The sequence below is a fragment of the Myotis yumanensis genome, unplaced genomic scaffold, assembly GCF_028538775.1.
Source record: "Myotis yumanensis isolate MYYU_CA2020_CCGP unplaced genomic scaffold, mMyoYum1.0.hap1 SCAF_1, whole genome shotgun sequence".
NCBI classification, from domain to species: domain Eukaryota; kingdom Metazoa; phylum Chordata; class Mammalia; order Chiroptera; family Vespertilionidae; genus Myotis; species Myotis yumanensis.
The window spans coordinates 104,327,985-104,352,730 of NW_027223752.1; the positions used below are offsets into that span (position 1 = coordinate 104,327,985).

Consider the following 24,746-nt stretch of genomic DNA (forward strand, 5'->3'; position numbering starts at 1 on the left):
GTTAAAAACATGGGTGGGCACTATTGTCAGCTTGGCTGCCATAACAAAGTATGTGCCTGGATGATTTGAAGAACAGAAATTTGTTTTATCACAATTTTTGAGGCTGAAAATCCAAGATCAAGATGCTAGCATGGTCGAGTTCTGGTGAGAGCTCTTTTCCTGAGTTGCAGGTGGCCGTGTTCTCACTGCCATCACACAGAAGAGATATCTGATGTTTCTCTCTCTTCCATAGGTACGAGGATTCCACGCTTATGGCCTCATTTAACCTTAATCACCTCCTTAAAAGCCCTATCTCCTGAACCCACATGGAGGGCTCAGGCTTCAACAAGAATTTGGGGGACACACAATTCAGTTCATAGCAGCCAACAATAATGATGTTCTTCTAAGTTAAGTATGGTAAAACCAAAAGTTATGTAACAACTACAAAATTCTAAAGTGATAAAGAAAACGGATGTCACATGAAAAGATCAGAATACGAAGCTTTATATATACATGTAAAAATATGCATATGAAAATAGGAGTGATATTCAAGTAAAACAATTTATTTCTGAATTCTGTTAGATAATTAAAAACTTATTTTTCATAGAAAGAATATATAAATCAAAAGTTTCAACTAGAATCTGGAGAAACCAAGATGGCGGCCTAGGTAAATACCGGAAATTGCTGCCTCCCACAACAACTTCAAAAATAGAACTAAAAGACAAACGGACATCATCCAGAACTACAGGAAGGCTAGCTGAGTGGAAATTCTACAAGTAGAAGGAAAGAGAAAAGCACACGGAGACTCACAGGAGGTGCAGAAGTAAAGTGCAGAGGTACGGAGCGCATGCGTCAAGGGCTGGCAACTGAGGACGTGGCTGTCTTTTTTAATCAGGAGGGAGTCACAAACCCCCGACTGCTCTGAACTCCAGTTCCGGGAAGTCTCTGGGGACCCAGACTCATACGGGGAAAAACTGGACTGTTTGGCATCGGTCAGAACTCAAGGGCGGCTTTCTCTCAGAGGTGCTTGCAGCGATTACTGGGGCACTGAGATGTGAGGCCTCTTAGGGCAGGGCTGAGAATCAGCCCTAGCTGTTTGCTCTGCCCTGTTGATTCCCTGAGACCCCGCCCCACCCAAGCTGTGCACAGAGGCTTTTGCATATGAAAGGCCTGGCCCTTTGCAACCTGAAAATTACCTAACAAACTGCAGCTAAATCAGAGAGACCCAGAACTTCCAAAAGAAGGTCCAAGGCCCCACAGCAGCTTGCATTGCTTCACAGCTCTCATCTGGGCACCTCCAAACCCCAAACAAAGAACAGGTATCTCTCCATAGCTCCTGCTGGGTAGCCTCAGGAAGAGGCTAAATTAGCACCTCCTTAGAGATCCAAGAGCCAGTATACCCAGTGGTCAGAGTGGGACCATCCAGATTACAACTCCTCAGATCCATAAGGGACACACTCAGGGGGCAGACTCAGTGAGCACCAAAGCCCCACTGAAGCAAGTCTTGCCCCAGAAGGGTGTCCCCAGCTCAGAAGTTCTCCCACTGCAGACACAGCTGATTCTCACAGCCAATTGGCCTGGAGGTCAATTCCTCCCAGTGATACCTACAACAATCAAGGCTTAACTACAACAAGACTATGCACAAAGCCCACAAAGGGGTGCACCAAGAGTGTCCACCTCAGGTAATTGGGGAGGCTGAGCCATTGGGCCCTATAGGACACCTAGCACGCAAAGCCACTCTACCAACACAGGGAAGCATAAAAAATGCGGAGACAAAGAAACAGGTCACAAATGACAGAAATGGAGGAAAGCAAACTACTGGATATAGAGTTGAAAACCACACTTTTAAGGTTTTTCAAGAATTTTCTAGAAACCGCTGATAAATTTAGTGAGACCCTGGAGGATATGAAAAAAGACCAACTAGAAATTAAGCATACACTGACTGAAATAAAGAATAATATATAGAGATCCAACAGCAGAATAGAGGATCCCAAGAATCAAGTCAAAGATTTGAAATACAAAGAAGCAAAAAACACCCAACCTGAAAAGCAAAACGAAAAAAGAATCCAAAAATAGGAAGATAGTGTAAGGAGCCTCTGGGACAGCTTCAAGCGTACCAACATCTGAATTATAGGGGTGCCAGAAGAAGAGAGAGAGCAAGATATTGAAAACCTATTTGAAGAAATAATGACAGAAAACTTCCCCTACCTGGTGAAAGAAATAGACTTACAAGTCCAGGATGCACAGAGAACCCCAAACAAAATGAATCCAAAGAGGACCACACCAAGACACATCATAATTAAAATGCCAAGGGCAAAAGACAAAGAGAGAATCTTAAAAGTAGCAAGAGAAAGAAACTCAGTTACCTACAAGGGAATACCCATAGGACTGTCAGCTGATTTCTCAACAGAAACTATGCAGGCCAGAAGGGAGTGGCAAGAAATATTCAAAGTGATGAATAGCAAGAACCTACAACCAAGATTACTTTATCCAGCAAAGCTATCATTCAGAATTGAAGGTCAGATAAAGAGCTTCACAGATAAGAAAAAGCTAAAGGAGTTCATCACCACCAAACCAGTATTATATGAAATGCTGAAAGGTATTCTTTAAGAAGAGGAAGAAGAAAAAGGTAAAGATAAAAATTATGAACAGCAAATACATATCTATCAACAAGTGAATCTAAAAATCAAGTGAATAAAAAATCTGATGAACAGAGTAAACTGGTGAATATAATATAACCAGGGGCATAGAAAGGGAGTGGACTGACAATTCTTGGGGGGAAAGGGGTATGGGGGTGCAGGAAGAGACTGGACAAAAATTGTACGCCTATGGATGAGGACAGTGGGAGGGGTAAAGGCAGTGGGTGGGGTGGGAACTGGGTGGAGGAGAGCTATGGGGGGAAAAAAGAGGAACAACTGTAATAATCTGAACAATAAAGATTTAATTTTTTAAAAAAAGTTTCAACTAAGAAAAATACTAAGAACAAGTCTAACCTTCTGTTTGTTTCCTGCTTACATCATTGCCATCCATATTAACTAGGATATAGGCTACTCTGCTGTAACAAAACCAAGAATATTGTGACTCAAACAAATGGGAGTTTATTTCTGGCTAACGCAATAGTCCAGGGGTAGACAAGTGATCCCAGAAAGATGGAGAGCTCTCCTCAGTCCAGAGACTAAGGTTCCTTCTTTCTTGTCCCACCAATGCCCATGTCTGGATGATAGAAGCTGGCTCACCAACACCTCATTCACGAGCATGAAAGAAAAAGAATATGACAAGCAGATTTTTAAATTTTTATTTATTGATGGATTTGAGAGAGAGGAGAGAGGGGAAAGGAAGGGAAAGAGAGGGAAGGAAGGAGGGAGGGAAGGAGGGAGGGAGGGAAAGAGAGAGAGAGAAATTGATTTGTTGTTCCACTTATCTAGTCATTCATTGGTTGATTCTTATATGTGCCCTAACTGGAGATTGAGCCTGCAACCTTGGCATATCAGGACAGTGCTCTAACCAAGTGAGCTACCTGGTCAGGGACAAACAAGCAGATTTTTAATACAAATATGGTAAGTTGCTCACATCACTTCCACTCCCATCCACTTGCCAAAACTTAGACTAGTACCTCACCTAGCTACAAGGAGCCTAAGAAATACAGTTTCTAATGTAGGCGCTAGGTGCCTCACTAAATATCAGAGGTGGAAGTGCAACCTTCCTATTCTGGAGCAGTCATCTCCTTTCTAAAGAAATAATTCTAAAGGCTCATCCAGTTACTGAATTCAGCTCAAAGTCTATGATCTCTGGGTGATGCACAATCTCTTCAACAGATATTGATTGGGCTCCATCCCAGTCCAGTGACCTTTGCTCTCCACCACCACCATAGTACCCAATGCACATTAGAATGCAAATAAGATGAATGCAACTAAGTCTTCCATTCTGAAAAGAAAATAGTGACAATTATATACTCTTACCAATGATGAAATACTGCTGGACAGGAATGGCAAAGACTCCCTGCTACACCAGCAAAGCAAGTCCCTTGGTTAAACTTATTTCTGTTCTCTGGGTGGATCTCTTTCTCTGGGGGGGGGGGGGGGGGGGGGGCAGGGGGGGATCTTCTTTGTCAATGTGTCTGTTGGGCCTGGCTTTGCCTCTGGAAGGTTCTATTTTTCCATTATCCTTTCTGGCTATATATGAAGTGGATATGGGAGAATGTGTGCTCCAAAGAGGCAACAAAAAACTGATATAAACTTGGGGATCAAGGATTGCTTTAGAATTCACTGTTAAACCACCACAGGCTTTTCAAGGAAAACTTGTAGCATCTTTGACAACATAATACTCTCAAAAATTCAGTATGTATGTTTGCCTTCAGTCAGTGCCATATGAAAGTAACCACAACTGAAGATTTAGTCTGGTCATAGCTAATAAGCTTGTCATTTCTCCTCTTTTATTTGCTGGCCTCTGTGGTAGAGCCACCTCTCTCTCTCTCTCTCTCTCTCTCTCTCTCTCTCTCTCTCTCTCTCTCAACTTCCTTGAGGTCTCATTCATAATGGGAGGATTTACCATCACATCCCATTTACATAAGGGCATGCCATGTGACTTTAAATGGTCCTTCCTAAATAACACATGCCACTTCCAAGCAGCTGGTTCTGCCGTATCTCTTTTTCCCTCTTCCACAGAATGTCCCCCAAAAGTCTATTTTTTCAGCTTCGAGTAAGAGAGGATGTGGAACAGAGTCATAGGCATGTCATGAATAAGAAATAAACCTGTTGTTGTAGGGAACTGAAACTGTATTTGTAAGTGGAGCTTTATCTAGCTTAATTGACTGGTTTAAGTGAGAAGGTAAATCCTTAATTTGATCGTTGGCTGGACTAGCTTCCACTGTCTGGTCAAGAAAATCTAATGGGAGGTTCTGAGAATGAACCTTACCTCTTGTTGTTTCAGATACAGAAGCAATTTTTTTCAACCCTGCAATACCCATATTACTATTCAACCTGATGCCTAATTCAGAGCACAGGCTTAAGCAGAGTGAACAATATCCTTTAACAAAATGATATTCCCTTCCAACTCTCACTACAAACAGCTAACTGCATCTCTTCCTATTTAGGGGACTACATTCTGCGAGTACAGTTCTCCCTTGCTTAACAAGTATGAAATTCAGCTTTGTTTCAGCTATATGTGAGCAGTGGTCTCTTCCCTCAGTAATACATAAATATTATGGTTACCTGGATATTAGCATTTTTCTTCATGGAGGTGTGAACCAACACAGAGTATTAATATTAGGGGGCCCAAAATGTAGTCAAGAGTTCATTAAGAAAGTCCGATTTACCCATGTTCACATCCAGATGAGGTTTGAACATTTGAACTTTCACACTTGCCTTAGAACTACATCCTAGAACTTGTCCTGCCTTGTTTCCATGTCAATGCTTACCTCAGAGTTTCATTACCTGGATCTCACCAATCCTCTTTGAACTAGTCATCACACCATGTTAGGTAGCCAACAGGAAATGTTTCCTTTGTTCCAGCTTGTGGTTTTTGCCTTTATAAACCCTGCCTTTTTTAAGTTCTCTCCAGACCTTAATCAAAGTTGTTACTTGAATTGTGTCTCTTGGATTACAATTGTACCTTCAAATAAAGGCTTTTTATTCTTTATTATAGCCTAGGCATTTTTGGTTGACAAAGATAAAAAAACAATTTTGTTACAATAACTAAGTTTTATAGAAACTTGGGAATCTTCAACTTTTAAGCCTAATTATAATCCTTCTTGCCCAATCCCATTGCACTAACAAAGGTGTCTTCTTCCTTCTCCTCTTAATCCAAGACCCTCAATTTCATACTACCAATGGTCCAAATATATATAGACAATGGAAGTATTATATGAAACATTAAAATTTCCAACTACATCAAGAATTGAAATGATCAAGTATCTTCGAACAAAATGATAACTGATCAAATATGTAAGTAGATATTCTTTTTTATCTAATGAAAATGACAGTGTGGCTTAATTTTGTAAGATCTAAAAACCTAAATTCTAAATCTTATCTCTGAAACTGATTTACCTGGGTAAACTGATAGTCTCTACTTAAAACTTCCAATCTAGAAAATAAGTGACAATTACCAGTTCCTACCACCTTACAAAAATGATGTACTCACTTATAGTAAGACTAGAGGCCTGGTACACGAAATTCGTGCATGGTGGGGGGTCCCTCAGCCCAGCCTGTACCCTCTCCAATCTGGGATTCCCTCTCACAATCCAGGACTGCTGGCTCCCAACTGCTCGCCTGCCGGCCTGCCTGATCACCCCCTAACCACTCCCCTGCCAGCCTGATCGATGCCTAACTGCTCCCCTGCCAGCCTGATTGCCCCCAACTGCCCTCCGCTGCCGACCTGGTCGCCCCCAACTGCCCTCCCCTGCAGGCCTGGTCCCCCCTAACTGCCTTCCCTCCCCTGCTGGCCTGGCTGCCCCTAATTGCCCTCCCCTGAAGGCCTGGTCACCCTCCCCTCACGGCCTGGTCACCCCTAACTGCCCTCCCCTGCTGGCCGGGTCGCCCCTAACTGCCCTCCCCTGCTGGCCTGATCGCCTACAACTGCCCTCCCCTGACGGCCATCTTGTGACCACATGGCGACAGCCATCTTGTGCGAAGGTGTGCAGTCAATTTGCATATTACCTCTTTATTATATAGGATGAACTCTAAATGTTTCAGGAAGGAAATTAAAAATCTTTCATTTTGTTATGTTATCATTTTGTTTGTTGTTAAAATCAAGTCAGTCTGAGGTTAATATCAGCATGGATAAAAAGAGAAGCAGCCTTTAAATTTACATAAAAGTGGCCAAAGAGAATAATATGAATTCTAATTAAAAAATCAGAATAAATTGGAGTCCTATCCCAAATAAAAATCTATCAGACTGGCAAAATGAATGATGCTGGATGGGATGCCTCACCCAAGTATGTATACTCAAATACAGCCAAGAGCCATCTCTTTGGACTACATTTGGACTTAGTGTTCTCAAAAAATAAATTTGAAATAGCAGATAGTGTTATCTTATAGTTTATCAAAACTCAGTGAAGTTGCCACTCAAGTATAATCACAGTAATATTACAAACACTGAATTACTAATTGATTCAAATGACAACATGAAGTAGGTATTGAAGGAAACCAAACTGTCTCCCTAAAATATGTCATTTTGACATATTATTTGAATTAAAGGTACTTAAGAAACAGCAAGTACAAGGACACTGACTCTAAACTCCCATGTCAAAGGTAACCTCACTGTATCAGGAGGAAGGAAGACATTATCACCAGAGACAGATAATTGAGAAGAGAATCTGTACAAACAAATCTTGTTAAACTAACCCATATCTTCCTAGTTATTTCTTCACCACATACTATCTCTAGCCCAAACCCCTTTTTCTTTCCAAGTCTTCAAATTTATTGTTTCTTTGTCTAAAATATATAAACATTTCCTGCTCTGATCACTTCTTTGGGAATTCATTCTTTTGTGAAGGCTACCATGTACATGTAAAAGTTTAATAAAATGTGTGCTCTTCTGTTAATCTCTCTTATATCAGTTTAATTCTTAGGCCCAGCCAGCAACCCAACGAAGGTACAGAAGTTTCCCTTCCCTACAATGTCAAGAGATCTACTTAGGTTAGGCAGATTTGGTGAATTTATCCAGAAACTGTCAAATTTATTTATTAATTAGAGAAGACTAACTGGAGAAGCAGCATAGGCTTAGAGAAAATAGTCAAAACTACATTATGAATTGGGTGACCCTGAGTAAGTTACTTAATATCTTTGCATCAGTTTCCTCATCTATAAAATAGGGATAATAACCCCATTTCATAGGACTGTCAGGAAGACTAAATAAGATAGCAGTAACTGTTAACTGTACAAATCTTCAAAGCACCAAGATATCTGAGAACTAGATTTGCTTTTGTCACATAATCATACATATGGCAAGTCACTTAATCTAAGTTTCCTCATCTGTCAAACAGTGAGGATAATGCATGCCCTATACATTTAGGACAATCACATATGAAAATTAATGTGAAAAGTAGTTTTGAAATATAGAAACAACAGTGTACTGTGATATCATTAATTCAATATGTACAAAAATGCAGGGGATTCAGTCTAACAAACCTGTTACAACCCAGGATTATATAATATCCAAATTAATTTAATTTTACTAAGAAAAAATTCATAATTATAAATAAACAAAAAACTAAACACATTGGCAACCAAAATATTCAAGGCTTTTAGCTACAAGAATTATTTTTCATGCAATAAATGAACCAAATTAGCTCAGCTCTCCAACAAACAAAAAGCAGTTCTACTTATCTTTTATTCAAGTTTGCTGTTGGGGTTATCCTGTGCATTGTATGATATTTAGGAGCACTTCTGGACCCCCACCAAGTAGATGCCAGAAGCAATGCCCGCCCCCCCACAGTTTTATTTTTTTAAATTAAATCTTTATTGTTCAGATTATTACAGTTGTTCCTCTTTTTTCCCCCCATAGCTCCCCTCCACCCGGTTCCCACCCCACCCTCTGCCCTTACCCCCCCCCCCCACTGTCCTCATCCATAGGTGCACAATTTTTGTCCAGTCTCTTCCGGCATCTCCCACACCCCTTTCCCCCCCCAAGAAGAGTCAGTCCACTACCTTTCTATGCCCCTGATTCTATTATAATCACCAGTTTATTCTGTTCATCAGATTATTTATTCACTTGATTTTTAGATTCACTTGTTGATAGATGTGTATTTGTTGTTCATAATTTGTATCTTTACCTTCTTCTTCTTCTTCCTCTTCTTAAAGGATACCTTTCAGCATTTCATATAATACTGGGTTGGTGGTGATAAACTCCTTTAGCTTTTTCTTATCTGTGAAGCTCTTTATCTGACCTTCAATTCTGAATGATAGCTTTGCTGGGTAAAGTAATCTTGGTTGTAGGTTCTTGCTATTCATCACTTTGAATATTTCTTGCCACTCCCTTCTGGCCTGCATAGTTTCTGTTGAGAAATCAGCTGACAGTCGTATGGGTATTCCCTTATAGGTAACTGAGTTTCTTTCTCTTGCTGCTTTTAAGATTCTCTCTTTGTCTTTTGCCCTTGGCATTTTAATTATGATGTGTCTTGGTGTGGTCCTCTTTGGATTCCTCTTGTTTGCGGTTCTCTGTGCTTCCTGGACTTGTAAGTCTATTTCTTTCACCAGGTAGGGGAAGTTTTCTGTCATTATTTCTTCAAATAGGTTTTCAATATCTTGCTCTCTCTCTTCTTCTGGCACCCCTATAATTCAGATGTTGGTACGCTTGAAGCTGTCCCAGAGGCTTCTTACACTATCTTCCTATTTTTGGATTCTTTTTTCATTTTGCTTTTCCGGTTGGGTGTTTTTTGCTTCTTCGTATTTCAAATCTTTGACTTGATTCTTGGGATCCTCTATTCTGCTGTTGGATCTCTGTATATTATTCTTTATTTCAGTCAGTGTATGCTTAATTTCTAGTTGGTCCTTTTCCATAACCCCGAGGGTCTCACTAGATTTCTTGAGGGTCTCACTACATTTATCGGCGGTCTCACCAGACTTTTTGAGGGTCTTACTAAATTTATCAGCGGTTTCTAGAAAGGTTTTGAAAAACCTTAAAAGTGTGGTTTTCAACTCTATATCCAGTAGTTTGCTTTCCTCCATTTCTGTCATTTGTGTCCTGTTTCTTTGTCTCCGCATTTTTTATGCTTCCCTGTGTTGATAGAGTGGCTTTCTGTGCTAGGTGTCCTATAGGGCCCAGTGGCTCAGCCTCCCCAATTACCTGGGGTGAACACTCTTGGTGCACCCCCTTGTGGGCTTTGTGCACAGTCTTGTTGTAGTTAAGCCTTGGTTGTTGTAGGTATCACTGGGAGGAATTGACCTCCAGGCCAATTGGCTGGGAGAATCAGCTGTGTCTGCAGTGGGAGAACTTCTGTGCTGGAGATACCCTTCTGGGGCAAGACTTGCTTCAGTGGGGCTTTGGTGCTCACTGAGTCTTCCCACTGAGTGTGTCCTTTATGGATCCGAGGAGCTGCAATCTGGATGATCCCACTCTGACTACCGGGCACACTGGCTCTTGGATCTCTAAGGAGGTGCTAATCTAGCCTCTGCCTGAGGCTACCCAGCAGGAGCTCAGCTGTGAAGCAATGTGAGTTGCCTTGGGGCCTTGGGCCAGCTGCAGTTTGTTAGGTAATTTTCAGATTGCAAAGGGCCAGGCCTTTCATATGCAAAAGCCGGGGCACACAGCTTGGGCAGTGTGGGGGTCCCAGGGGATCAACAGGGCGGAGCAAGCAGCTATGGCTGCCCTCAGAGGCTCCGCTTCTCAGTGTCCCGGCAATCGCTGCAAGCACCTCCGAGAGAAAACTGCCGTCGAGTTCTGACCGATGCCAGACAGTCCAGTTTCTCCCGTATGAGTCTGGGTCCCCAGAGACTCGCCCGGAACTAGAGCTCAGAGCTTGAGACTCCCTACCGATTGAAAAAGACAACCGTGTCCTCAGCCGCCAGCCCTCTCCATGTGCGCCTCCGTACCTCTGTACTTTACTTCCACACCTCACCTCCTCTGAGTCTCGGTATGCTTTTCTCTTTCCTTCTAGTTGTAGAATTTCCACTCAGCCAGCCTTCCTGTGGTTCTGGATGATGTCTGTTCCGTCTTTTAGTTGTATTCTTGAAGTGGTTGTGCTAAGCAGCAATCTCCGGTGTTTACCTATGCCGCCATCTTGGTTTTCCAATCCCCCCACACAGTTTTAACAACCAAAATTGTGACCAGTCATTGCCAAATGTCCCCAGGGTGAGTCGGGGGAGGGGACAAAATTATCCCCAGTTGAGATCCTCTGAGCTAAAATCATAGTAATATTCCAATATTTCTCTCACATTTCTCTCTATATATTGATAGCTTAGAATGCAGCTTGACCCTAACAGTTTTGCTATATAAAATATAAGTAAAGAATGCTGCTTGTAGAATAGTAAAATCTTAAGAATTATAGGCATAGTAGGGAATTATGGTTAAATTATCACTTCCATCAACATGTTGTTTTTGCTTAATGCTCTCTAAGAATTTTCTTCTTGAGTATTCTTTTGGGGAAAACAACTTGGTTAACATGTCACTAAAGTTTAGTCTCCAGAAAATGGGACTTTGGAAACTCAGGGATTTAATTTCACAGAAATAAAAATTACTTGTTCTCCTGTGCAAGTCTCAGCAGTCCACACCTGGGAGACCTTCTCCCCTTCATTAACAGATGGTAACCCATCTGGGACAAAAACACCTGGAGAAGAAATAAAAAAGTATCCCTCCCTGCCATTTTCCTGAAGTTCAGAAAACTCACCCGCAGCCTCCAGACCTATAGGACTCCAAGGGCAAAACAACAGAAAAAAAAAAAGAAACTGGCATTGATCATGAGGAGAAATAAAATTTAACTTCCCTCTAACTGGGAATTCTATAATTCATCTCTCTCTCCCCCCTATACGGATTCTTGTATGTATAGCTCACTTCCCTTTTTCTGCCTTCTGCTGCGTTGGATGCTGGTTCAAACCCAAACCCAGGACTGGCTTCCTGAGTGTGGGGTGTCCAGCCATGGCCCTCAACTGGGGCAGGGCTAAGGCTGCAGCAGCCACTGCCCACACCCAGCAAATATTGGGGTGGGTGCACCTGCACTCCCTCTGCACCACTGTTATGTGCAAAAGGAAAATGCATGCACACTGAATGCCAATTTCCTGAATTCTGTGTCTGGTATGGAAGACGTGGGATGCGCCCCTGCTCCTTTTCCTATTCACAGCAGCTGCATGCTCAGCCCAGCACTCAGAGGCTTCCTCCTCCATGGTGCCTGGCAGAGCTGTGTGCAGCCTGGGCACTGAGATTCACTCTCCTCTGGCAACTCCTCACCTCCATTCAGTGTCCCTGAAACCATATATCCCTGGTGTTGAAACTGCCGGGGCGGGGGGGGATGTTTAAGGAGTGGCTTGCAGTCCAGCACTACTCCAAACTAAGGGCCCCCCAGCTCTCACTTTCCTCTGCCTCCAGTTTCCGCTTCTGCCTCTCACTGCCCTTTCCCCAGCAGACTGGGCTCAGACCTTCAGAAGGCTGCTTGGGAATGTCCCCTTCCCCAGCAGCCTGGCACTACCCTCCCCGCACCCACTCTCACCCCACCATCCCTGCCAAGGAGGGGAAGAGGGTACACCGATTAGGAGCTCCATTGGAGGAAGCCATGTTGCTTGAGGGCAAAAATATATTTTAACTTCTGTTACAAACACAACTATTGTGTTTCTGACTTCATGCAAACATTACTACTTGTCACTAATACTCCTTTCACAAATATAATAGAAAAAAAGCCTCAAGTGTACAAATACTAAAAAAAACAAACAACTTTTGTTACCTAATCTTGAAAACAGACTACAAACAGAATTGAACCCCAGAGCCTGGATGTTAAATCTCCATTCAGCCAAATTAACAGAAAATACTCCCCCTTTCTTAGGGGAAACTGTCTCACACAGTCAAGCCTCTTAAGAGACCAAGACTGTCAGAAGTATGAGAGACAACAACAAATTACTAGCCCAACTATTAAAGGCCAATTTAAAAAAAACAGAATTTTTTTACCTTAAATAATAGACAATAGACATCTCTTATACATACAGACACAAGAATGAATGCCTACAATAAAGTCAAAGGCCATCAGAATCTCTCATATGAAATTAAAGACCCCATACCTGGACAACTGTAACTATTTGGGGAAAAGTCTCTGTCTCATGTGGAAAGGGACTTTAGACTGTGGGTAAATGTGAATACACCAGTCAGCTTAAACAAAATGAATGGGTAATGGGAATGGCATGAGGGGCAAGGGGTCACAGGCCACTACAAATTCTGGTCTATGATAGAAAACTAGGAAATATAAAATACATTCATGCCTCCCTCAGCTATAAAAATCTCCCTCTCAAGAGGACGAAAGAAAAAAATTTTTAGGTTTTTATTCTCTCCAAAGTCAACTGTAATACAATCTCCACTCACAGTGTCTCAAGAGTGCCTAGTCTGGCAAGGAATTTTATTCTGGGTTTTTCATGGAAAAGACTGTCTGCCTTTAATGTACTAATATTTGGTCTCCAAAAGAACTCTTATCTAAGACATCTATTGAAATACAGATTCTGAGAAATAAATCTTATCTAACTCAAACTATCTGAGCCCATCAGTTTAATTCATTTCACCTGTGATTTACTAAATCTGTGAATTTCACTACATAATACTTGTCTCCATGGAAGTATGCCTCTTAAAGTATCAATAGATATGTCAATAAAAAGCCAATGTTTCTAAAAATTATGAAATATGTTTGCCAATCTAGGAAATAGTAATTGCTTACTTTTAGCATTTTCTCCCTAATTCCTCCAGAATTTGGCAATTCTTAATGAATAAGTCATGGCAATATGTTTCTTTGTGTAAATCCAATGAGATCAGTCTTCATCTGTGGTCTTTTTAATGAGGACTTTGACTGAAATGCCATGTTTAAGAAAGACATGCCTGGACTCTGAATGTCACCAAAAAGCCTTAAGACACTGAGATTGACTTTCCAAAGCCGATCAAAAGCCCATTGCAGAAATGGCCTACCAACGTGCTTAGTCATGTGGTTCATGACAATCTATCCAACTAAAGAACAACAATTGTTTTCCTAAAAAATGGCAAAAGAAAACCTCAAGACATCTTTGAAGACCTCAAGGACTTGAGGACTACCCAAACCTACAAATATTACAGGCAAAGCCTGATAACAACTGGCTTGGCTTCTCTGCCCTAAGGGACTGACTATAATTCAATCTAAAAATCCCTTATGAAAGATTCCAGTAAAACAGATTTTAAAAAGCCTTTATAATCTATTCAATCAATTACTATTTTTGTTGTGTTTATGCAACTAATCAGGCCAAACTATAATTGAACTTAATACAGTCTCTTTAAAAATATGGATAGCCCTGACCAGTTTGGCTCAGTGGATAGAGCGTCGGCCTGCGGACTGAAGGGTCCCAGGTTCGATTCTGGTCAGGGGCATGTACCTTGGCTGTGGGCATATCCCCAGTGAGGGGTTTGCAGGAGGCAGCTGATCGATGTTTCTCGCTCATCGATGCTTGTAACTCTCTATCCCTCTCCCTTCCTCTCTGTAAAATATCAATAAAATATATTTTTTTAAAAATAAGGATAATCTTAGAAAAAAAAATCATGTCAATAAAAACCACAATGCTCAATTATAAATACTGGACTCCAATACAATGAACTGGCTTCAAAGTTTTGCTTTTAAAACTGTGTCTATATATTCCATACAGATCTCAACACCTAATAACATCACAAGAGATGTTCTTAAATATGAAAAAATCTTATCAAATTGTCATTGCTTGATTTCATTCCAAGAAAAGCCTTGTATCTAAAAGTCTTCTCAACTGTTTTATGATTTACTGTATGCATTAACCTTGTGTTTTATGTTTTTCCTTTTATTTTCATAGAATATATGCTTATGTCCTTATTTATCTGATTATTACCAATATAAGCCTCACTTTAAAAGCCATCTGCATCACCATGTCCTAAAATAAGACTAAATGGTTTGGACTTACGGTCGAGTCAATAAAATATGGACACTCTATCGACTTCACTTAAAACTGCTTTCCCTTTTCTCCCAAATGGTTCAGACAAACAGGGCCCACAATTTCTCACGGGAGAAATCTTAGAATATTTCCCTTAGCTTAATTCAAGTTAAATAAACAAAAAACAGACAAATGTGATACATATACCTGAGGGAAGCCACTCTTCCATCCTAATCTAAAACACTGTAAAATTAATTCTTCCCTCTACCACATAGGTTTTGACCTCTCACCAGTCCTTTAGTTGCTATAAATCTCCTCACCTTTGAATTATGCCTTTTAACCTTCTTGCCAAGTTAGTCATTTCTAGAATACAACAAGAATGCCAGCTTGTCCAATGCATCATCCTCTAAACATCGACTATTCCACTTCCCAGAGACATCAAACTTACACTTTGCAAAATCCTTTCCCTTTTGCTCCCTCTTCCTCTACCAGATAGGGGAGTACCTCTAAGCCTTGGAATAGACAGGTCTATAACCTTTGACAGCCTAAAACAGTTACAAAAAAATAAAGACCTTCAGCCATTTACCCTTGTAATATTGCAAGGCTTAAGGTTCTCTAAAGGGGGAATTGATACCACTGTACTTAACTAGTTATTAATAATAGGAAAGGAGCAAAGAGGGAAGGCCAGACATTAAACACATGCCATTTGGGCAGCTTCACCAGGAAGCTGCAATTCTGCACTCCCCAAGGAACCACTGGCCAATTCCCTGAAAAAAAAAAAAAAACCACCACAACAAAAAACAACAGGGAAAGGGATCCAACAAAAGGAAGATTGATGCATGTTCAGTAAAGCTGGAGTGACACAGGGAAGGTACTTGTCTGTCAGTCAAACCCAGGGACAGAAATTGTTGGCCAGAATAGGCATGGCCACTGCAAGGTCATGAAAGTTTGGGAATACATGATTTCCTAAACAAAGGAGTTCTCTCTCTTGTTGCTCTTGTGCTCTTGGCTTCACCCGCATTTCCTCCATAGCCATGTGGCACTGCAGTCCACACATGCAATGGACTGATGGACTGCAGCAGGGAACACAAACTAGCTAGCCTGATGCTGAATTGGACTCTGCTCCAATATGGAAAGGAAACTCTGGACACTGACTCTGATTTAAGATCTACTGAACCCCAGCTACAATAAAAGAAACCACAAGAAGTGGGATTTTAAAAATTATATTTAGTGACACTACATAGCATCATTGATATAGATGCATGGTTTTCTTAAGAAACAATTTCCATATATTTACATTTGTTCTCTTAACATGAGGTAGTGGTTTTTAAATTTGTTTATGTAATATGACTTTTCAAAGGAACTTTTATTTTTATAAGTTATTTTTCCTATTTCAATGATGCTATATTTCATATGGTTCAGGGTTAGAAAGAGTGGCTTCTGTTGTCTTCCAATAGGAGGGCTTACCATCACTCCTGCTCTGCTGGGAGCTATTTGAAACAACAAAATAACCATCAATCTGCCCTCACTGAGCCTGAACTTACAAAGTGACAAAGCCTGAGAAATCAACAGGCCATTTAAGATTGAATTCTACTTTATACCATATCTAATATTCTTAAGGAAGCTAAATACAATTGTGGTACAAAGAAATGCTAATCAACCCTAGCAGGTTTGGCTCAGTGGATAGAGCATTGGCCTGGGGACTGAAGAGTCTGGGCTCCATTATGGTCAAGGGCACATACCTGGGTTACGGGCTCAATCCCCAGTAGGGGGAGTGCAGAAGGCAGCCTATGAATGATTCTCTCTCATCATTGATGTTTCTCTCTCTCTCTCCCTCTCCCTTCCTCTCTGAAATCAATAAAAATATATTTAAAAAAAGAAATGCTAATCATTTCAACTCCATTAAATTTACGGAAGCTACAATAGCAGATTTAAAATGTTGTGAACTGCAAAATGAGATGGCACATCATCTCTACAATATATTTGTGGAAGGTTCCTGTTTAGAATTACTGGTGGCCCTAACCCAGCCGTGGGCAAACTACGGTCCGCGGGCCGAATCCGGCCCGTTTGAAATGAATAAAACTAAAAAAAAAAAAAAAGACCGTACCCTTTAATGTAATGATGTTTACTTTGAATTTATATTAGTTCACACAAACACTCCATCCATGCTTTTGTTCTGGCCCTCCGGTCCAGTTTAAGAACTCATTGTGGCCCTCTAGTCAAAAAGTTTGCCACCCCTGCCCTAACCGGTTTGGCTCAGTGGATAGAGTGTCGGCCTGCGGACTGAAGGGTCCCAGGTTCGATTCCAGTCAAGGGCATATACCTTGGTTGCAGGCACATCCCCAGTAGGGGGTGTGCAGGAGGCAGCTGATCAATGTTTCTCGCTCATCGATGTTTGTAACTCTCTATCCCTCTCCCTTCTTCTCTGTAAAAAAAATCAATAAAATATATATTTTTTAAAAAAGAATTACTGGTAGATTTGTTTATTCAGATCAACACTCCCACTGGAAGCAAAAAAGCTAAACAAAATATAATTTTATATACTGTAATAAAAACTCTGAATTTAACCATAAAATCTATAATAGTGCAGTTTTACCTAATCTTTTAACAGCTCAAATTTGAAATACTCATGTTAGGAAGTAATAAAATTGTGATAAATGAATTGAGGTATAGTAAACCCTGAAAGAAATTTACAGAAATAAGATTCTTATTTTGTGTGTGTATTGTTCTAGTTTCTACATTTTACAATGTTCACACATAAGATATTTAAAGAGATGATCATCAGAGGAACTCAAACTTATTTCATTATGTGGAACTTTGGAGTGAAAGACTGAAACTGGTGGAAACCTGACTAAATACTTCACACAGCCCCTCCATCACCCTCTATTATGCAAGCTGCAGCTTTTCAAGCCGACTCCCTTATTTCACTAGTGAGCCCTGTCAACACTGAGGTAATAGAACTGGAAAAAACTCATCAATCCACAATGATATTCAAATATCAGAATATATTTCATTTTGTAAAAGTTTTATCACTGCCAAATAAAATTAATGCAAATACAGTAATATATGCAAGATTTTGAGGAATTCTTTTTTGTTGAAAAGGGCTGGGAGAGCCTCAAATTCATCCTGCAATTGCTTAGGCATTCTTTTGCTTCTTTGAACCCTTCATGCCCCATCCCTTAAGTAAATAGGGCGGAGGTGGCTACAGAAGGCCAGAATGAACTAATCAGCATGCATTTATGCAGTTAGTCTACTCTAGCTTTATTCCCACAGGTTTTTCATCATACTAAGTTCCTCCAGGAAAAATGCTGTTTTATTCATCTCTAACCTCCAAAATTTATCCAAATATCCTGCATATAAAGTCATCCCTAACGTCTACATGGCAGGCATTAGATTTGCAGTGATGGCGAACCTATGACACGCGTGTCAGAGGTGACACGCGAACTCATTTTTTTGGTTGATTTTTCTTTGTTAAATGGCATTTAAATATATAAAATAAATATCAAAAATATAAATTTTTGTTTTACTATGGTTGCAAATATCAAAAATCTGCTATATGTGACACGGCACCAGAGTTAAGTTAGGGTTTTTCAAAATGTTGACATGCTGAGCTCAAAAGGTTCCCATCACTGGATTAGGGATTAGAAGTAGAGAAGTGAAAGAGAGATGTATCTCACCCTCATGGAAGGGGAATATTGAATATTGGCTGCATGAACAGAATCAAGTAATTAGTGACCAGTTAGCACAGCCCCTTTGCCTATGTTCTTTTTTGCCTATTGCCAACCAAGACTTAGATGAGAAACAACATAGTCTTTCCCTTCAGGAATATAAATGTGTGTCTTCAGTCCTGATCATTCTCCTGAGTTCTATATTCATATACTCAAATGCCTACTCAACATATTAACATGGAGGTAGTTACAGAAATTAACTGCATGGACTCTGAAGACAGACTGCTTGGGTTTGAATCCCAGCTCCATCACTCACAAGCTGGGTGACTCTCGGCAAGTGACTTTTAACCTCTCTGTGCCTGTTTTCTCATTTGTAAAATGGAGACATACAACTGTTATAAGAATTAAATGAACTGATATGTAAAAATGCTTAAAACCCTGCCTACTAAACAGTGTATGCTTACATAGTGCTTACTATTATTATTAGCAGCACCAGTACTAGTGTTACTAGGCATCTGAAACTTGTCCAAAACAGAAATCATGATTTCCTTCTCAAACCTCTTTCTCCCTTCTCAATAAACAGCATTACCTTCCAGTTGTTCCAGCCTAAAACCTAAAAGTTTTAAGTTTTAGAGAAACCCACATTAGTAAGTCCACACCAGCAGCTCTACCTTCAAAAGTGTATCATGAATTTGACTACTTCTTACCATCTCTACCAACTACCTCCCCTAGCCCAAGACACCACCAGATACAGCAATAGTCTCCTATCTTCCCATTTTTAAGACTCCCCATTCCATGGACCCTTCAATTAATATTCTACCTAATAAAACAGAAATCAGATGCTATTACTTTAATGCAAACCTTCCAACGGTTTTCCACCACTCTTAGAATAACGTCTTTACCTCATCACAGCCTACAAAGGCCCCCACAGTCTGCCTGGCCCTCCAACATCATCTGCCATCACTTGCCCCTTTCCTTGTTGTTTTCTCAGCACTGTTACCTTGCAATGCCTTGGCACCTCAGGCTTGCTTCCACCTCTGAGCATTGTTCCATTGTTGTTCCTACTGTGAGGCAGTATTGTTGGCTGGAGCATGGACTGTGAGGTCAGATTGCCCAAATTCAAATACTGTCTCCATTTCATTTTAGCTGTGCAACCTTGAGCAAATTCTTAATCTTTCTGTGTCGGTTTCCTCATCTATAAAAATGGGAATGAGTACTTACTTCATAAGGTTGTTGTAATAATTTAATTAAGAGTGCCTCACATATAAGCTGTACATAAGTGTTTACTGCTGTTATTATTCCTCCCCGAAATGTTCCTACCTCAGGCTCTTCCTCCACTTCAATTGACTCAGCTGTCACCTCCTTTGAAAGGCCTTCCCTGATAGACCTTAAAATAACCTGTCCTTTTTCCCACTGTCTGTTTTTCTCTTATCTTTCTTTATATCACTTTATGTGTCACTATTTGAAATAATATTATGTACTTACTCTTTGTTGCCTATTTCCCCATGGAACATGAGCTCCACTAGGTTGGAGATTGTGTCTTGTTTGCTGCTCTAGTTCAAGTTGTGACTTAGAACCTGACTTTGAATGCACACATCTCTTATTTCTCTTTTCCAAGCTTGGGGACCAATGAAAATTTCTCAATAGCAATAACAAACTTCATGATCTCATTTGATCCTTGAAAAAGCAACAGCAGATATACCATCATCTCCCATCTTAGAAAAGAAAATTCCAAGTTTGGGTGACTTGTCTTTAGACACAGAGCTAATAAGTGATAGAACAAATATAAGGATCCCTGCTTTCTAAGCCTCCTCAAACCAAGATGGAAGGAAATTACACCCTTGAAACTGAATTTACAGAAATGTGACCTTTCAATCTCCTGAAGTGTGTACATGGTACATACTTTTGAGTATGGTACAAACTCATTAATAATGTATTAACACTTGGCAAGCCAAAAAATTCAAGGAGTCAGATATAATAATGGTATATTCTAAATTTACACAGCAAAACCCCTAAAACTCACAGTACATCTGTACTGAGCATAAAGTACTAGTTTCAACACTCTAAAAGCTTTCTCTGAAAAACCCAAAGGGGACTTCGTAATTGTCCAGATCATTGTGATAATGGTACCAGTGATTTCTTGATCCGTATTCCACCAAATTCAGTGATGAAGTTCAGACCACCCCCCAGGCTCAAGTGTTGTCTGGGATCAGATTAGCGAGGGGGGCAAGGTGAGGAGGCAGAATTGTAAAAAAGGTCACTATCTACAAGACCTTTGTCAAATAGCCATTGGCCAGTACATTCTCAGAATAACCAATTGTCTTCATAAGTTTTCTTCCAGCAAGGTTACATGTTTGTATTACCTCATGTGCTCTCACAATTCCTATTCCTGTGGGAATGACAACTAGGAAGGCCAGAGTCTGCTTCAACGCCATTTTACACAAAAAGAAAACTGAGGCAGCGAGTGGGTATCTTTACAAATTGTCTTAGGCGATTTGGTAACTCCTGGGATCGCACAGGAAGCCTGGATATGGAATCTCTGAAGGAAACTTCTACCCCAGACTTAGCAATGTCAAACTCCTGGGCTGAAGGGAATCAAAGTCCCTCCGACAATGAAGAAAAAGGAGGACTCTCCTATTTGGCCCTTCCCGCTTGGATGACCTCGCTCCCAGGCTCTGAAAGCCCTACAGACACCAGAAGAAAAGGCTGGGGCCCCGTGCAGCGGAGTGCAGCCTCGCCGCAGGCACTCCTGGCCCTCCCACCACAGAGGGCGCGCTCCCGCCCAGGCAGGCACCTGTCCCTTAGCCAGGTTCGGCGGCTCTCCGGTTGCACCAGGATCTAACAACCCACAGCCACTACCAACACCAGGAAGACGAGCAGCAGGGAGAGCCCCGCAGGCCCGGGGAGCTGCAGGAATCCTCCGAAACTTACAGTTTTCCTACAGCGTGCGCGTCACGGCGAGGTGACGTCACGGGACCCAGCGTTCGGGAAGGTCAACTCGCAGGTCACAGGACCACACGGGTCCCACGGCTCCGCCCCCAGCGCGCCCGGCGAGAGACACGCCCCTTTCCTCAGGGCCCCGCCCCCGTCTTGGAGCTCTGGGCGCGGGCGCAGGCGCAGACGGGTTGCAAGGCCGCCCGCTGGGGTGCTTCGCGCGTCCGGGTGCCCGGGGTGGGGCCGCTCGGAGAGCTGCGTTCCAAGCGTGTGACCCGCAGCTGGGACATCAGTAGAAGGGGGCGAAAACCCCCGGGAGCGCAGCAAACCAGCTGTTAGGGAGGGGTTGGGCAGGACGCCGGAGTTGAGGCAGATTTTCCACAGACACTGCTGTCTTTTCCTCACGTGTTCGTTAAAAGTTCTCCACGTGTGGGAACAGCCGTGTGCTCTCCGCCGGGTGCCTGCGGGTTCTCGCCGAGAGGTGTCAGGTCTCCATGGGCCCGCCCGGCCCCGGCCCCGCCCAGCCCCGGGCTTCGCTCCAACCGGCCCCGCCCCGACTCGGCCCGCCCCGCAGTCCGCCCTGCAGGCTCCTCTCGCGGGTGGGGCGGGCGCCCAGCTCCCTCGCCCTGTCTCCTTTCCGTCTCTAGCCTTTCCCTGAGACATTTTAGTCTCTCCCCCTCCTACCGGATTCCCGTGTGGGCTTATCTCTATTACATTTAATAGAAGTTGATCCGTGTAAACAAATATGTACACTTCTTCGCTGGTGTCAACTTTCCACCACCTCCCACTCGTGTGACGACACCTCGCGTGCCCAACCCCAGATTTCTGCTCTCACGTTTCCACCAGAGAAACCTGGTTTAAAGATGGCTCAGGAGAAGGAAAGGGCAGGCTCCAAGAACTGACAATGTATTAACAGAGCATTTCTAGCTTGTAGGATTCTTAGAGTACTCTGAAGCAGAAAAAATAATAGGTGTTAAGAAGTGGCTGGGACAAGTCTGTCTTGGAGAAAATAAATTAAGTAGGAAAAACAGGCCTTGAAAATAGACCCTAAGTTGAAGGTAGCAAGGACACTTTTAAAAACTTATTTGGAATCACGACAAATGGGTAGATGAGACCTGGGGTTTTTCCAGGCAAATCCAGTGTAAATAAAATCTGAAACAATGGTTCCTTTACACTCTCATTGAAAACAGTATAGTAACTCCATAGGGAAGAATGATGACAAGAATGTTAGTTTTTTAACTCAACATTAGTTAAAAATAAACACATCTATTATTTAGAAAAAGATCTACCTAAGTAATCAAAGTTTTTTAAAGTTTCTGCATTTTTAAAGAGTATTTGTACATTGTATCTTAATATAATTTCATATGAGATTTTAATTATTATCAACTGATGTAAGAAATTTGTGAAGTTTTTACATAATTTTAACTATAATAAGGCTTTGTTCTGTGGAGCAGTTAGAAAAATTAGCAATTTTTAAAAATTCTACATATATTTTAAAAAAACAATATGTTTTTCCTTGCAAAATAACAAATTTAAGAAACCTCTAAATTGTTAATTACATTATTTACAGGTTTATAGTATATCATCCCAAAAATGAGAATTCTTTTTTAATGAGTCTAGATATACCTGTCAATCAAAAGCTGCTGTCACCAATGCAATGGCAACAGGAGTCCCAATCTGGAGTTCAGTGAAAGGAGAAACTTTATTCAGGTAAACAGTTTGCAAACCCAAGAAACACAGCCTCCAGTAGAAACCAAAAATGTGTTCCCCGGGGACAAAGGGAAGGCCACAATATAGAGGAATCTTCACTATTTTCCAGTCTATCTCCATATTCTGCTTCTTTTTCAGTTTTTTAGGTGCACACCATGATCGACTAAGTTGGTTTGGTGACCTATTAGTAGATTGCCATCCTGAGAAACACTAATCAGAATCCAAAATATAAAGATCAGATTGTATCACATGTAATTAAGGTAATTTTTTCCAAAACACAAATTTTGGGGAACTAGTGTTTTAATAATGTATGCATAGGCTAGGTTGCTATATTAATATATTTCTAAGCTGGATCTCAATTAAAAAAATTAATACTATTATTACCTCCCCTTCCCTGACTTCTATGCATATTTCATTTTTCAGAATCAAAACCAAGAGAAACCAAATTCCACTTACAAGCTCCTCACATCCCTCTCAGCTCCAGGATCTGATCTAAGACATGTCTTCCCAAATAATCAACAAAATAACCAGGTCACTCCTATATCCAGAAAGGCTCTTGTCTCCAGCGCAAACCCAATAGTGTACTAATACCCTAATATAATAAACATCCATAAAACAAGATTATGAAAAGTAAAAAGAGGTTGTTCTGAGAAAGGAGCAGAGATAGGGAGCTTGGTGGAAAGAAGACCTGGGACAGAGATTGGAGAGCTACAGAGGGATGTATGTTTAATGATATACATGCACACTCATACACATGTCGGCTGTTAAATGGTTTGCAAAATATTTCAATCTCGTCTTATCACTTCTCTGCCCTCATTCTGTTATGCAGCTTATTCTCCCCACCCTTTTGGTCTCTACTCCACAGGAACTTCCTCAGAGAAGCTTTCTCTAGTTTTCCTTTTCTCTCAGCCTCGAAAATTATTTTAATTTCCGCCTCTGCTAGACTGTACGCTCTGTGAGAGTAGGGACAATGCTCATCTTGTTCAACCTTAAATCCTCTACTCGTCGCTGAGTACCCAATCCTAAGCAGGTACCCAGTATATATGTGTGAAGGCATGAGTGGATGAATGAACTCAAATTCAAAGACCAGCTAGGTTTCTTACTGAAAATACTGGTTAATTTCTAAAAAGGGGGTGGGGGGACATTGTGTTAATTGAAATAATACTGAGAAGAAAATCTTTTAGGAGGAAAAACATTTTGAATGACAATGCAGCAAAACACTGAAAGGGTCAATTCTGTTATTAACTGGCTACTTTTGTGCACTTCCAGTAACTTCTCCAAACCTCAAAGGGGGTTAGGCTCACCAAATGTTATTTGTAGTAAATGTCCTAATAGTGTTACCCCTTTGGGGAACTCTGGGAAATCAGGAGAGACCACCTGAAGCCTTATTTGCATGAAGTCCCCTGAAAGAACCTGAGAGGCACTGGGTTCAGTTAATACTCTTAAATCAAAGATGTCAGACAAAAGCTTCTCCCAACATGAAGAGGGTGAGATGTGGGAGTGAGGAGGGAAATGGAAGACAAGTAACTAGCATCATTGCTCTGAGGAACCAAGTTCATAATTGAGTACAGGGCCAGGTGCATGCTTTTGAGTATAAATCTGAAAAAAAATTAAGCTGACTTTGTGGTTGTGTTGGACTGGAGGGGAAGGGAGGAAAGTCTAGGAGAAAGAAGAGGGTGTCAAAAAAGATAATTTCCCAAGGAAAAATCCCTCACCTACTACAGCACAGCAGACAGAAAGAATGTTTCCAAAACAGGCCTCTAGGTGTTTGTGCCCGTTCTTTCTCCTTGGATTCTGTTTTCTCCCTTATCTCTTGGAAAAGACCTAGTCTTTCTTCAAGTTTAAGTTCTATCATTAATACCTCTGCTAATAATAGCAAACCTTTCTTGAGCACTTACTTAGATCA

General features: G+C 41.3%; 1 protein-coding gene across 4 annotated transcripts in view; it reads right to left on the reverse strand.

The window, feature by feature from the left end:
- Nucleotides 1-21,225, reverse strand: part of ZNF438 (zinc finger protein 438) — a 206,984-nt gene extending 185,759 nt beyond the window's left edge. For all 4 annotated transcript variants that reach the window (XM_070428853.1, XM_070428835.1, XM_070428843.1 and 1 more), the window contains exon 1: nucleotides 21,128-21,225. The gene's annotated coding sequence lies outside the window, so the exon portion shown is untranslated. The remainder of the gene's footprint in view (nucleotides 1-21,127) is intronic.
- Between the last annotated feature and the right edge of the window lie 3,521 nt (nucleotides 21,226-24,746).